The 15,365-nt window shown below is 44.4% G+C and overlaps 1 long non-coding RNA gene across 1 annotated transcript; it reads left to right on the forward strand.

The window, feature by feature from the left end:
* The first annotated feature begins 607 nt into the window (after positions 1-607).
* On the forward strand, positions 608-7,508 carry LOC114155399 (uncharacterized). Its single transcript, XR_003597733.1, has 5 exons — positions 608-1,013; positions 4,974-5,334; positions 5,426-5,599; positions 7,261-7,353; positions 7,456-7,508. It is a non-coding gene; the product is annotated as an uncharacterized LOC114155399 (long non-coding RNA).
* The last annotated feature ends 7,857 nt before the right edge of the window (positions 7,509-15,365 follow it).

Here is a 15,365-nt window from a genome sequence, read left to right on the forward strand (position 1 = left end):
TCTGCTATAACGAGTCAATATTAACGTCACACAGTTTGGACCTTATTGTGATGAATATATCCAAACATAGACGCTAAATTATTGTTAAATGCATGAATAAATGTTCCTGGAGTTCTGTCCAACTGATGCATCAGGGTTTTTCCTTTTTTAGGATTAATTTCTACAATCAAACATGTTTTTTTTACAGTAGCAGCTTCCATGCAGGAAATGACAAAAGAAAAAAACTTTTTGTGACCCAGATGATCTTTAATATTAAAAAACCTACGAAACTTCAAATCATATTTTCCTGAACTGTTTGAAATCTTTGTTTCAGGACAAAGATCAGAGAACCTTCACAGATCAGATGAAGGCTCACAAACTGCAGACGCTTCTAAATATTTATTATAAAATATCCTAAAAGGTTTTAGATTAAAGATGTTCAAAGGGAAAAATTAGGCAGATTTGCCCTTTAACCTTTTATGGGAAACTGCAATCAAAAGCCAACTTCAGTTTTTAACCATACGAAGCTGACATGCATTTTTTAAAGTTCTATAAGTTTCTGCATATTTTCTGTGTTTTTGTTCAGTTTTATTTTTTAGCTCTGAATGTTTTGTAAGTTTTGGAGGCCATAAATTACCAGCTGAGGGAGTTTTACTGACGAGCCTCTGTGACTTTTCCCAGGAGACAAACCGGATCTGCTGAACTCCTGCTGACCTTTTCCTGGACGGATTCCTGGATGAGCGATCTCCTGGGAGCTGCAGACGCTCGGAGCAGGAATTAAAAACAGTTCCTGTGTCAGAGGGAAGTGGATGGTGGAGGCTTTCATTATTAATTAGACAGTAAAATTCTACAGGCGTCAGCAAAACGTCGGCCATGCTGTTGTCTCATTATTCTGCGGCTATTCAGAAACTTCCTCCTGATGCTGGAAGTTCTGGAAGTTTCCTGAGGAGAGGATTTGTTCCCGCTCCCTCCAGGAGTTTTTCTAAATGAAGACATTCAGCTGATTGAGGACGGAGGAAAACCTGCAGGCTTCAGTAAGTCCGTTAAAACCTTTAGATCTTTGTCACTTATGATAAACATCTTTATTTCTGAGGCCCAACTTGCATATATTAGCCGCTAGCTGGCTAGCTAGCATATATTAGCCGCTAGCTAGCATATACTAGCTGCTACCTGGCTAGCTAGCATATATTACCCATTAGCTGGCTAACTTGCATATATTAGCCACTAGCTGGCTAGCTAGCATATATTAGCTGCTAGCTGGCTGGATAGCATATATTAGCCGCTAGCTAGCTAGCATATATTAGCTGCTAGCTGGCTGGATAGCATATATTAGCCGCTAGCTAGCATATACTAGCTGCTACCTGGCTAGCTAGCATATATTACCCATTAGCTGGCTAACTTGCATATATTAGCCGCTAGCTGGCTAACTAGCATATATTAGCTGCTAGCTAGCATATACTAGCTGCTACCTGGCTAGCTAGCATATATTAGCTGCTTGCCTGCTGTCAGTGACACATCAACATTTATCTGACAGGAAAATCCTGCTAGAAAAACAAACTGCTTCTACATCTATTCCTCCCAGGATAAAACTGTTTGCTGGCTGAGAAATGATCCCAATAATTGTTGTGATAAACAATAATATTTTTGTTTTGAACCAAGTATTATATAGATTATGTATATGTAATGTAGACAATATAATACTTGAATGGTGCAAGTATCATATTGAAAATCTTGTATTTTTATAAGTTTTCAGTTGAATTTAGTAAATTTCACACTGGAACTGAAAGATGTTTTAAGTATCTAAAATAAAACAGAAGAACCAATAACTATAAATAAAATGGGAATACAAACCATAAAACCTAAAATAAAACATATTATCATGTCTCTGCAAACAAAATTACCTTTTAAAATAGAATCAGAATGGAAATTATTGAGCTCATTTGAATTCGTCATGTGATTAATTAATTACTTATTGTAACAGGCTGTGATTAATGTATTTAAGGTCATTTTACATGTATTTTTAAAATGAATTTAAGACATTTTAAGGCCTTCGTTTTAGACTTTTTAAGACTTTTTAAGGATGCCCCCAGCTGTTGGCCTCCACAGTGATGTGAAGCTCAGAGTTCATCATTTCATTTTTTGCTGGTGTTGTGATGCGAAGCCAAACAGGAACAGAGCGTTCAGAGTTTAAGCTGTGAGTCAGAGAGGAGACGTGTGAAGTGTCCTTTCAGACGGCGTGACAGCATGTGGGAGTGAGCGAACGTTCACAATAACACAGCTTCTCCGTTCTTCCTCTAATGTGAGCGAGTAAACAACAGATGTGATCTGTGGCAAACTGTTCTCTGCAGAGAGTTTCTCTGTGCAGAAAAAAATCTTCATGTCAAAACTGGAGAAACACAAAAAGCATCAAAAGTCTCATTAACTGTCGGAGAGACGAAGAACGCTCAGCAGAGACCCGACGGAACCAGACAGAACCGCCTGCAACGTGACGAACGGCCTCAGAGGGAAAACTCTTCCTTCTCTCTTCTGGTTTGGTTCCTTCAGCTGCTGGAAGACGGTTTGGTTTAACCATCCAGAACCAGCTGGAGTTTTCAGCTGCAGAACCCAGAAATGTTTCTGACGGGTCTGACAGATGATCGTCTTCAGCCTGTGTTTGCTGATGGTCAGCAGGAAACTCCGTCTGTCGGTCCAGGCCTTCCTGTCTCCATCTGCTTCCTGATCGCCACGTTTTAACGGATCCCTGCGGCGGCGAGCCGGGCTCAGCCGCCGTCACCATGAAGACTTTTTAATAAAGCCTCGGCCGGGTTGAGGTGGCCAGAACCGGACGCAGGCGGGTTCTGGGTCCAGATCACCTGAACACCTGCGAACAGAGCTGAAGGAAGGAACAGGAAGGAGGAGGTTTTAACTGATTTTTCAAAATAAAACCATGGATGGAAATGTGTCGTCCCCATCAGACGCAGCTGCTCATCTTGATGCACCAGAAGCTGCTTCATGTGAATCATTCTAATACTCATAATGCTGTGGCAGTAATTAATATTCCTGCAGAGCCCAGAGAGCGCGGCGTTAGCCTCCAGTCACAGGAGCTCAGGTTATTATGCTCCCACTTCATCCAATATTAATGGCCACCAGGCCGGCTGCGCCAATATGAGTTCAGAGGAAGAGCCGTAAGTGGCTGAATGGCAAATAAGACAGATTGGTAACAAAAGCAAAGCACCTGTTTCATTATTAACGCCATGATTGAAGCTAATGGGCAGAGCAGAGGCGTGAAATACGAACTGCTGAAGCTCCTGCAGCCGCAGGAACAACTGGACCTTCAAACACCTGGAGCTTCTGAGGAAGAGAAGGAGACGCTGCCATCCTGCTCCACCGGCGAAGAGCTGGACTTCTGGTCAACGAAGTCGGTTTTGTCCCAGAAGGACAGAGAGACGATGTCCTGCGCTTCATCCTCCGGACTCAGGATCGATGGCTTCCTGGAGGCTGTTGACCTTCTAAATTTTACCCATTTGATTATGAAATGAACCGGTTCAACACTATGACAATAACTGGAAATTCACTGCAAAAATACCAAATATTTCCAAGCGATTTTGGTTTAGTTTCTAGTGCTAATACTTTAGTGAACCTGAAATTAGACAAACTAACTAAAAGTAACTTTTTAGCAAAATGTAGAGGCTTGTTTTAAGTAAATAATTCCTTAATATTGATGAAAAAGTTTTAGTTCCATTGGCAGAAAAATGGAAAATGTTTTGAAATAATCTGCCAATAGAACTAGAGCTTTTCATTTTAAACAGACTTACATCTTACTAAAAGTTACTTTTAAGTCAGTTTGTCTTTTTCAAGCGTACTGAGATATCTGGACAAAACTTCTGGGTAATATTTAGTTTTTGCAGTGTTGTCTGTAAATAACCGTCCTCCGCTCTGATCTGAACGAGGCGACTGATGGTTTTCTGCCGTCACTAAACCTGCAGACAGACGATCCTAAAACGGCAGAAAATGAACATCATCCATCACAACGCCTCCTTCTGTTCACTGATTGGTTCAGTAGAAAATCCAAGTGAATGGGAGAAAACCCAGACGGAGGGAGATTTAAACTGAATGGAATAATGCAGACTAACAGTTTGATGAAAATGTGTAGACCTTTAAAAATCTAAATTGTGATCAAAGAGACTCAGAGACTGTCTGGTTTATGAAGGATGTAAAACACTTTGTGTTTGTGAATGTAAAGGCAGCTTCCTGAAAGAAAACGTTTCATTGTTGAGCCGTTTTGTTTCTCGGTTGTTGAGGAGTTCAGGAGGTTGGCGCTGCTCTCCAGGAGAAAAATGATTCAGATCGTATCCGAACCAGGAGCGCAGCGGGTCACTCAGGTTTAATTTCACTTTTCTAAAAGGTTCCGACTCAAAACACCAGAAAAAGAATAAATAACTTTAATAATTTATCAAAGGCCTGAAATAAAAACAATATCTGCAGTTTGGCGTCAGCAGGAGGATTCAAACGAAATGCTGTTCGCTGCTCTATCTTCTCATTTCTAGGTTTTATTGGAAGATAAAAACTAAAGTATTAAAGTAACATGATGCAAAGGGAGGTTTTGATGCTTTCTGGTGGGTTTTTATGTTTATCATTGTGTTGCTGTTGCCATGTTTGTGTTTTGTTCCTTTATTTATTCATTTATTATTTTATTGCTTAGATTTCTGAGTTTGGTTTCAGGTGTTTCTGCTTGTCGTCTCTTCCTTCACACTGCAAAAACAAAAATATTAATAAATATTGCTGGTCTAGTTTCAGGTGTAAATATCTGAATACAGTTAAAATAAGAGAAAACTAACTTACAGGTAACTTCTCAGAAAGAAATATGAGCTTATTTTAAGTCACTAATTCCTTAATATTAATGAAAAAGCTTCTGATTTCATTGCAGATTATTTCATTTATAACGAGACATTTTCTCCATGGTGTTACTGTATTAAGATATTTTCACTTGAAACTAACGCTTTGTGTTTTTGCAGTGCGTCCTCTCTGCCCGTCAGCTTCGTCTCTCCGACCTGTGATGATCTGATTGGCTCGTCTGGATCTTTTCTCCTCCATCCGGATCGCTGTTTAAACTCCTAATGTTTTGTTGTTAAAAGTTTCGTTTTGTTTCTCCGTCCGGCTCCTTCATGTGGTTCTGATTTCTTCCCGCAGGCCGGCGCTCCTTCTGGTTTCACCTCAGGACCATCTGGATGTTCTCTGTTCGTAGAGACTTTGTTTGTGCCGGAGCGTCTCTGTTGCTCCTCGCTGGGATGAAGCTGATGGTGTGAACAGATCTGTTGCTGCGGTAACTCGTCTCTGAGTCGCTGTGATGGATTCAGGACCGACGCAGGAGTCCAGGTAGCGCTCGGCTCTCTGCAGCAGCAACATGATGATAAATGACAGATCTGACGGATAACAAAGCAACACATTTATTTCCTTCCCCCTGCAGAGCTTCAGTCGGCTGATTTATGAACGCTGCAGCCGGGAGGGAAAGTTTGTAGGAATCATTTTGTGCTTCATTGAGTCCCATCGCTCCTCAGAGCGTCTCGCACAGAAACATCAGTTCATGCATCATCATGAAGCAGAGCGCGGATCGCGTGGAAATCCTGTGTGAGGCGCCTCGGTGAGTCTGACGGCAGGAGCCACTTCCTGCACAGAAACAGAAAGACGAAGGTCTGGATCTGCTGCTCAGGATCAGCCGCTGCTTTCCAACGTCTGTTCAGCATTCTGCAAAATCTGCACAAATAAAAGCAGTTTTATCCTGGCAGCAGAGATTCAAACATTCAGAGTGTTGAGTTAAAGCAGCCGAGGAAGAGGATGACAGCCAAACAGTTTTACTTCCTGGAAAAACTGAGCATTTAGAGAGGAAAACCACCCAAACCAGGAAGTAGTCAGGTCCATCTGAATCTGTCTAACATGTAGTTACGCTGCTGGCCCATAGAGGGCAGCATTTGACTGCAGAGTCTTATTGATTCATCACTATTTTTCATATTCTGTCTCTTATTTAAAGTTTGGCCCTAGAGTAAAAAATTAACACAGAAATTATTTTAAAACATTTATTTCTGGTAAAGTTTTGACTTGAATCCCAGGAAATCTTTTTCCTTTGCAGGTTTTCCATCCTGTAGTTTCTGCTTCCTTCTCCTCACACTGTCAGCTGTTCCTGTATGGAGGAACATTTGGGACAAAAATATTGATTGTAACTGAGAGTCAGAGAGAAAATCCTTTAGTTTGGTAATTATAGAGTTTTTTCAGTCTTTTATGAATATGAAACAATTGAACCTCCTGAAATTCTTAAGAACAAAAACAGAAATATTATTACTTAAGTCCCATGTTTAAGAACTGTCTTATATTTACAGTTTTGCCCCAACTGATAATAAAACAAAACAAATAATAAAAACAATAAAAAGCAACAGAAAAACGCTGCAAACAAAATGAAATTTAAACCACAGAAAAGAAAAGCAAAAACTTCCACAAATGGGGAAAAATAACCTGAAAACTTTCTCCACAGAAGTCAGAAGTCCTCCAGACCACTAGAGGGAGTCTAGTGTCTGTAATGTTTTCATAAATTCCTGCTGTTCTTTGCTGTTCTTTGCTGTTGGCTCAACAGGAAGTAACACTTTCAAAGTAAAATCCAGACTCTCCCAATAAACCAGGAATAATCTTACAGAGAACAACAAGAAATTAAAGACCAAATACAACCTGAATAATTCAACAATCTGGACAAACTTCCATAAAACTGCAAAGCTGCTGAAACACCGAGTTCCTTTAAACCGAAGCTGAAACTGCTACAGGAAACCTGCAACCATCTGAAGGTGATGATGATGATGATGATGATGATGAGGTCATGGGCGTGATGAAGGCTCCTATTCCTCCTCTTCCTCTCTTCGTCTCCCAGACAGTCGTTCATCTTCCTGTGTTCGCCGACGTTCTCATTTCTTCCCTCCTGACACGGCCTTTTACCGCAGATCCAATTCCCAGCGTTTTAATTCAGACCAAATCACATTACGGCGCCGCCGCCGCGGCGTGACGGCCGGATTAGACGAGCGCTCGACCCGCTCCTCATCTCATCGTCCTTCCTTTCTGTCGGTTTGATCCAAAGATTTATTGATGAGGTTTTGCTTCAGTCCGGCTTGTTTTCTCTCTCTTGTTCCCGGTTTTCTTCCTGAAGCTTCGCGCTCCGAACAGAAATTCATTTCAAAATAAATCTGCTGCTGAACCAGATCTGACTCTGCCTGCATTCAGGTCCACAAATATAATATTTACATCTAAATTTCTGACCCATAGTGACCACTTCCTGTTTGATCGGCATAACCGTGGCAACCAGCATCAGCTCATTGACCTCATGGTTGGTTACTGGGAAGGTGAGCAGCTGTGGAGGTAAACCAGTCAGATTTTATGATGGTTTATTTAGTGCAGATTATTTCATAACTCTGGTTTAATCTGTGATAATCTCTGTTTTGTTCTTTTTATCATCTGCAGCTTCAGATCAGCACAGCGCTGCACTGCAGCACCAACAGCAGCACCAACAGCAGCACCAGCAGCACCAACAGCACCAACAGCAGCACCAACAGCACCAACAGCAGACAGACTCACAGCTGCAGTTATTGTTCAGTTTCATCAGTTTTTTATTGAAATAAACTGATCTGGAAAATGTTGTTTTGTCTGATGCGATTCAGTGATCTATCGGCGGCGATTTATCGGCGGCGATTTATCGGCGGCGATCTATCGGCGGCGATCTATCGGCGGCGATCTATCGGCGGCGATCTATCGGCGGCGATCTATCGGCGGCAATTTATCGGCGGCGATTTATCGGCGGCGATTTATCGGCGGCGATCTATCGGCGGCGATCTATCGGCGGCGATTTATCGGCGGCGATTTATCGGCGGCGATCTATCGGCGGCGATCTATCGGCGGCGATCTATCGGCGGCGATCTATCGGCGGCGATCTATCGGCGGCGATCTATCGGCGGCGATTTATCGGCGGCGATTTATCGGCGGCGATCTATCGGCGGCGATCTATCGGCGGCGATCTATCGGCGGCGATCTATCGGCGGCGATTTATCGGCGGCGATCTATCGGCGGCGATCTATCGGCGGCGATCTATCGGCGGCGATCTATCGGCGGCGATCTATCGGCGGTGATCTATCGGCGGTGATCTATCGGCGGTGATTTATCGGTCTCTGCTCCGACTGCAGCGTCGCATTCTTCAAAACTAGTTTGAGAATAGAGGAAACCATTATGAGGCCAAAAAAATCTTCTCAAGTTTCATTTTCCCAGTCACTTCTGGAGCTACTGGTATGTCATGACTCTTTTGAGGGTTGAAAAATGGATTTAGTTAAGTGCAGCAAGTTTTATGTATAGCTCAAGGCAAAGAGTTCTGTTGAATTATAAATGAAAATAAATTGAATTCTTTTCATTTTGATCTTAACACACCAATATTTCCACCTGCCTGTGTGTTTTGCTCGTTCCTCTGTCAGCAGCAGACAGGAGAGGTGATCTTGATGTCGTGTTGCATCAGCGTTTAAATGTGTAGGCTAACGGCGGCGTGCTGCGTTCGCTAACCTGCAGTAGATAAAGTAAACGCAGCGTGTCGTCACGCAGGAAGCAGGCGGCTCTGCTGTCGCCAGCAGCATGGAGGAGAAAAGCTTTCAGCGCCTTTCACTCCAAATCGTCCCGCTGCCTCTTCCTGTCGATCCGCTTCCACCAGACGCTGAACTCTGATATTAAAACCTGAACCGTTTTCACGTCGGACCGCCTCGCTGTCCGCCTGCCTCCTTCCCACACCGGCCCAGTGGTTCGGTTTCACCTGCTGCTGCCTGGAAGCAGAGATGGAAACAAAGTTAGAAGAAACTGATCCACCACAAATACAGACAATTTCACCTTCACCTGGTCAGCAGTGGATCACATCTGGACTTAAATTAGTCTGGCATGTCAATGAACGAATGAAGAAGAAGAATTACTTTATTCATCCCAGCAGGGAAATTATTTCGCAGTTACAGCAAGAATTTTTTATGTACAGATTAACACACACAGGACAGGAGCTGCGTCTGCAGGCAGCCAGCTGAGCCGGCGCCATTTTTTGAAGGAGGACATGCGGCAAAGGTCGTCGGGACCAGGAGTCGAACCCGCGACGTCCGCGGGTCGAAGGCCTCCAAATGCGGGGCATGCTGAATGAACTGAATGAATGAATGAATGAATGAATGAATGAATATCCTCACACATCTGTTGGACACAATCAGGAAAAATTTCTCACAGGATAAGAAATGAATGTCGCAGGATTTTTTTTTTTTTACAGTTTTTCACTGTAAATCCAAAACTTAAAGATAATTTTCTGTGTTTGCTGTTGGACTCCACTGAACTCAGCTGAACAAATTTACTTTCAGTTAAAAAAAAAAGATTTAAATCACTTTCTGTAAAAATGTTTGCTTTATTTAGTAAAGTTTAATAAATTAGAAGCTGATTCTTTTGCAGAAAAGTCATTTTTTCAGTGAAACTTTCTGATCTTTCCATCATGTTAAATGTTTTGCTCTTTAAGTTGTTATGATTCTTTCATCCTTTAGAAACCCTTTAATCTCCATGGCAACCATTCAGCTGCAAATCGACTGGGTGGACCTAGCCCCGCCTCCGAGGCGAAGCTCCTCCCCCACTCAGCTCCTCCAGACTAGCCAGCAGCGATTAGCAAACAGCTGAGCTCATTACAGGAGCTGCTGCTTAGAGCGATGCTGGTAGAAACATTAAAGGGTTAACAGAGGAGCCATGTTGGGACGACTTCATGGAGGCGGAGCTTCAGACAGAGCAGGAGCTTCTTAAAGAGACAGAGGCCCAATTTCAAGGCGTTGAATTACATCTTTTAAGTTATACTTTTTATATGCAGCATCTTTTGCTGAAGGTAACATTGTTACTGTATTGTTTTATGAAATGACACCATGTGCTGGAAAACACGATACCGCCCCTTTAAGACGTCGGCTAAATAAATTTGGTCCCAGTACTGAGCCTGGTGGGACTCCACTGGGACAACAAGACACTTCAAGTTCAAATGGATTTCATGTATCTGAAATCTGCAGGCAGGCAGCGCAGCGGGCCGGATGTTTCAGCAGAATGAGAGGAGGAAGAGGAGGAAGAGGATGAGCAACGATGAAGGAGGAGAAATGAAAACAGTGGGGAGACGCAGAGACGGGTGAGACAGCAGGCGGAGAACGAGAAAACAATGGAACAGACAAGCTGGGAGTAGAGAGGTGCTTAAAGGTGTGTGTGTGTGTGTGTGTCAGTGAGGAAGGGTATTGCTGTATAAGCAGTCTGTCCAGCTGTCTGGACCCTGAAAAGCAGCGCAGACGAGCGATGTCAGGAGTCTTCAACGTCTCTAACAGTTACTGCTTCATCTCTCCTCTTCCTCCCTCCGCTGCTCCTCTTCCTCCCTGTCATCCCTCGCTCCGTTCTCCTCCATGTTGTTTATTGGTTTATTCTTGCAACGCTCTGATGTCTCACAGCTGGGATCAGAGCATGAAGACGAGTTCTGCATGCTCATCAAGGTGAGCCTGGAGTCAGACTGCAGCTCTGTGTGTGTGTGTGTGTGTGTAGGCGTGTGTGTGTGTGTGTAGGCGTGTGTGTGAGAGGCCAATATTAACATCTACAGGACATTTAGGGAACGGTTTGGCTAATAGGAGCTAACAGCTGAGCAGACAGGGAGGTGTTGCTCCATGCAGAGAGACTAAATTGGTTCAGGGAGGAAGAGGAGGAAGAGGAGGAGGAGGAGGAGGAAGAGGAGGAGGAGGAGGAGATAAAGGAGGAAGAGGAGGAGGAAGAGGAGGAGGAGGAGGAGATAAAGGAGGAAGAGGAGGAGGTGTTGGTTGATGTTTCTGAGGCGTTTGAGCCTCATCTTCCTCATCTTCCTCCTGTTGAGGATTTTTCCAGCTGATTTATTTATGACTCTTTTTTTCTCCTCTGGTTCATTCCTGGTCTTTTCCAACCTGGATGTAGAAATTAACAGAAAAATATTTCAAAATCAAATAATAATCAATAATTCTACCAATTATTCCACCGATTAATAAAGTAAAAAATAGCAGATTTTTCACCGAACCTCTTCAGATTTTATTAAATACATAAAAACAAAAAATTCAAGTCATTTTCAAATAAAAAATTTTATAGCCTGAAAGTCAAAATCAGCATCTTTCCTTTAGCGATCTGTTGATCATTTATGGCATAAAAATATGAAAAGTAACATTTTCTGCTGGACTGAACTTCAGTCCAGAATCAGTTCAGCTGATTCATAATTAGTTCAGTTCAGTTCAGTTCAGTTCAGTTTAGTTTAGTTTGAATTAAATGAAACTAAAACTGAATAAAACTTTCAAAGTTTCATTCTGGTCCTGAAAAACAAACAATAACAATAAAAACCAGAAATCTGGATTGATTTGACCGCAAATAATAAATTCATAAACCAGCTAAAAAATATTCGTTATGTTTTAAATCTGATCAGAAACCAATAATCAGTCTGATTGATTAACCCTAAAGTCTGAACAAACTGACAGGAGACGAGTCGCAAGAGACTGAAACACTCACAGCTTTCTGGAAAAATCTGTGAAAATGACAGAACCAGAACCAGAACCTCAGAGTCAAACATCGTTTTAAAAATATGGACAGAAAAAGGAGAAAATCTCACCAAAACCTTTTAGACGATCAGAAAACAAGGAAATTATCTGAGCTCTAAAAGTTGCAAAATTTAGAAATTTCTGAGTTTCAGACGTTGAACGTTTTTGACTTTACATAAAATTCAGTTTTTTTCCTCAGATTTTTGTATTTTTGAGTTTTACAGTTTCCAGTTTTTTCTAGAAAATGTCTGAGATTAATCTTAGAAAGTCTTTCTGACGGTCAGCTGCCTTCAGCTCATTATGGGATGTTTCTGAACCGGGGCCAACAGGTCAAAGGTCGTCAAGTTCACACTTTAACTTTTCTAGGTTTTCTCTCCTCAGCTGCGCTACATCCACCTAGCTTAGCCTAGTTTAGCTTAGCCTAGCCTAGCGTAGTCACCTCTTCTTTTTTTTTTAAAGGTTTTATTGACCTTTATTTGACAGTGAATTGACAGGAAACAGGGTAATGAGAGAAGGAGGAGACATGCGGCAAAGGTCGAAGGTCGCCCGGCCGGGAATCGAACCATCCGCGTTGAGGACTAAGGCCTCTGTTTGTGGGTTGTGCTTACCCCCGGCGCCACCACAGCACAGCCTAGCGTTGTCACCTCTGACTGCAGGAAGCAAACGCTCATGACCAGCTGGACCTCGACCAATCAGAGAGGATCTAGTTGGATCTCTGTGAGTGCCGTCCTCTGATTGGTTGCTCAGATTTTTTCAGGCTCTCTAAAGTAATCAGTTTTCCTTTTGGTTGCTCTCTGCAGTCCAGTAGATGTGTGAACCAGGTCAGACCGCCGTGGTTCTGCAGAACCTCTGCTGTGGTTCAGTCTGACCCACAGGTGGCGCTGTCTGCTGTCTGAAGGCCGAGCTGCAGACGCAGCCTGGTGATCGCTGCTGCTGTGCTTTATGCAGACATCGATCCGGCCGTCTCCTCTCCGTCCTCCTTCCTTTTCTCCTCTGCGGACGTCGGGATGAAACGCCGCGACTCGATTCTAATTTCATCTCAGATCTGTTTCTCACCATCGATCTCTTCACACCAGCGAGGCGCAGAGTGACATTGAGGAGGAGATATGAGGATGAATTCAGAGAAGAGAATCCAACCCTCTGCTGAGAGACTCAGGGCAGAAACTGGGACAGGAACCGGAACCGGAGCCGGAGCGACATCAGAGTTAATATTTAGTTTGTATACTATTGTTTTTACAATCAAACTAAATATTTTTGGATTGCCAGCTAAATGTTTAGTTTAGTATCTAAATATTTTTTGCTCAAAGCTCCATATTTCACTCCAAATATTTATCTTCAAACTAAATATGCTGCTTGCAGAATAAATATTTAGTTTGAAACTGACCTTGATAAATGACTGAGTGTCATTTATAAACGGCGGATATGAAATTATTGCTGTTATTTTCTGGCTGTTCTGGTTCCTCTGAGTTCTGCAGAAGTTTCCGGGTTTCTGCATGTCGGGTTGAGACGTGAGGTGAAGACGAGAGAGAAACCTGAAGCAGAGAATCGTTTCCAACCTGAGGATGAGGAGAGGACGTCATCCAGAACCAGAACCTGACCGGAACCGGCCCAAAGTGCTCTGCTGGGAACATCCACAGCAACCTGATATCATCTCCTCTTCCCATCCGTCTGCCAGCAGCCGCTTCCTGTCAGGGCTTCTTAAAGGGACGGTATCACCCCCTGCAGAAGCAGACCTGCTTTCATTCTGCCATGTTTGATAAATCCTTTAGTCTCCATGGCAACCATTCAGCTGCACTCGCCACCTGGGCGGACGTAGCCCCGCCTCCGAGGCGCAGCTCCTCCTCCGAGTTTAGAGTTTAAACTTCAGACTCTGTGACTTGTGAGTAGCTCCTTCAGACTAGCCAGCAGCAATTAGCAAACATTATAGGAGCTGCTGCCCAGAATAACGCTGGGCAGAGCAACGCTGGGCAGAGCAACGCTGCCCAGAGCAATGCTGCCCAGAGCAATGCTGCCCAGAGCAATGCTGCCCAGAGCAACGCTGTCCAGAGCAATGCTGCCCAGAGCAATGCTGCCCAGAGCAACGCTGCCCAGAGCAATGCTGCCCAGAGCAACACTGGGCAGAGCAACGCTGGGCAGAGCAACGCTGGGCAGAGCAACGCTGGGCAGAGCAACGCTGGGCAGAGCAACGCTGCCCAGAGCAATGCTGCCCAGAGCAATGCTGCCCAGAGCAACGCTGCCCAGAGCAACGCTGCCCAGAGCAATGCTGCCCAGAGCAACACTGGGCAGAGCAACCCTCCATTAAAGGGTTAATAGAGCAGCCATGTTGGGAAGAAAGAGCAGGAGTTTCTTAAAGAGACAGAGGCCCAAATCAGGAAGCAAAATTCCTGTTAAATCATATTTGGTATAAATATCAGAACATCGTTATGCTGTAAAATAACAGAGAAGCTTTTCCCTTTAGAACCTGCTGATGGTTCTGACCCGAATCTGGTCCCGTCCGGGTCCTGGTACATGGATGACTGGGACCCATCAGGTAGATTTGGACTCTTTGGCTCTTTGACCTGCTGTCAGGTTGCTTCAGGCTGACCGGACCGGACTGGCGTGCTGCTGGTTCGGGTCGCTCTGCCGGTTCTGTTCGGGTCTCTCTGCCGGTTCTGTTTGGGTTGCTCTGCCGGTTCTGTTTGGGTCGCTCCGCCTCGCCGTGGTTCTGGCAGGAAGCTGGGCTGACTGCGTGTCCTCTGGCAGAACTTCCTGCTGTCGATTTGTGGGATGAAGGTCAGAATAACAACCATCAGAGGAAGAGCAGAAATCGAAGCGGTTCTGAGTCACACAGGAGTCCAGTTCCTCCGGTTCTGATTAATATGATCCCTGCGTCACATTCTGCAGCTCTCCGGACGGAGCGGAGCGGCTCCCACTGAGAGGACTGAGTTAGGCTCAGCAGGGGTCCGGTCAGGTCCAGTTGGGTCCGGTCTGGTTGGGTCCAGTCGGGTCCGGTCGGGATCGGACTGCAGGACAGAACTTATTGTTCCTGATTTAAAGTTTCTGTTTCTCAGCTCAGTGACCCGTTGGACTCTCCAGTCTCACCTGGTTCCGTCCAGAAGTGGCCCAGAGCTGGACGGTGAATGTAACTCTGGTTCTGATCCATTTGGATGACATTTAAGTCTTCTAACATTTGATCATCTTTCGGCATTATGGCCTGATTTTATAGAACCAAATCTCATTGTTTACACTGGTGATTTACACTGAGGGGTTCTGGTCTGGTTCTGGTCTGGTTCTGTCTGGTCCTGGTCTGGTTCTGGTCTGGTTCTGTCTGGTCCTGGTCTGGTTCTGTCTGGTCCTGGTCTGGTTCTATCTGGTCCTGGTCTGGTTCTGTCTGGTCCTGGTCTGGTTCTGTACTGGGACATATTGGGTCATATGGTCACGGTTTCTCTGTGCTGGCCTTGTGTTCTTTGTCTCCAGCTCAGACGGATTCATGTCAGTCGGTGGCGGTGACCTGGGCCAGGTGCATTCTGGGAATCCGTCCTGAAGCTGCTGACTAGAGAAGAAAGCCGCCGGGTCAGAATTCGACCCGGCTCCATCCGCCCTGCGCTGCCGCCCTGGGCCGCCGCCGGCCTCCATCATTGCAGAGTTATTATCTGAGAGTCTGGAATGAGTTTCATCCCAGTGGAAAATGTCTCTGTAAGTGATTTTCTGCTGCAGCCTGATTTGGGGCGGCGGCCTCCAGGGGGCGCTGTAATTATTTTCTAAAAGTCTGACTCAAATATTGAACATGAATATTTCTGAGAAGCTCTGAGGAGGATTCCAGCT

Source organism: Xiphophorus couchianus, chromosome 13 (genome assembly GCF_001444195.1).
Source record: "Xiphophorus couchianus chromosome 13, X_couchianus-1.0, whole genome shotgun sequence".
Classification (NCBI taxonomy): Eukaryota; Metazoa; Chordata; class Actinopteri; order Cyprinodontiformes; family Poeciliidae; genus Xiphophorus; species Xiphophorus couchianus.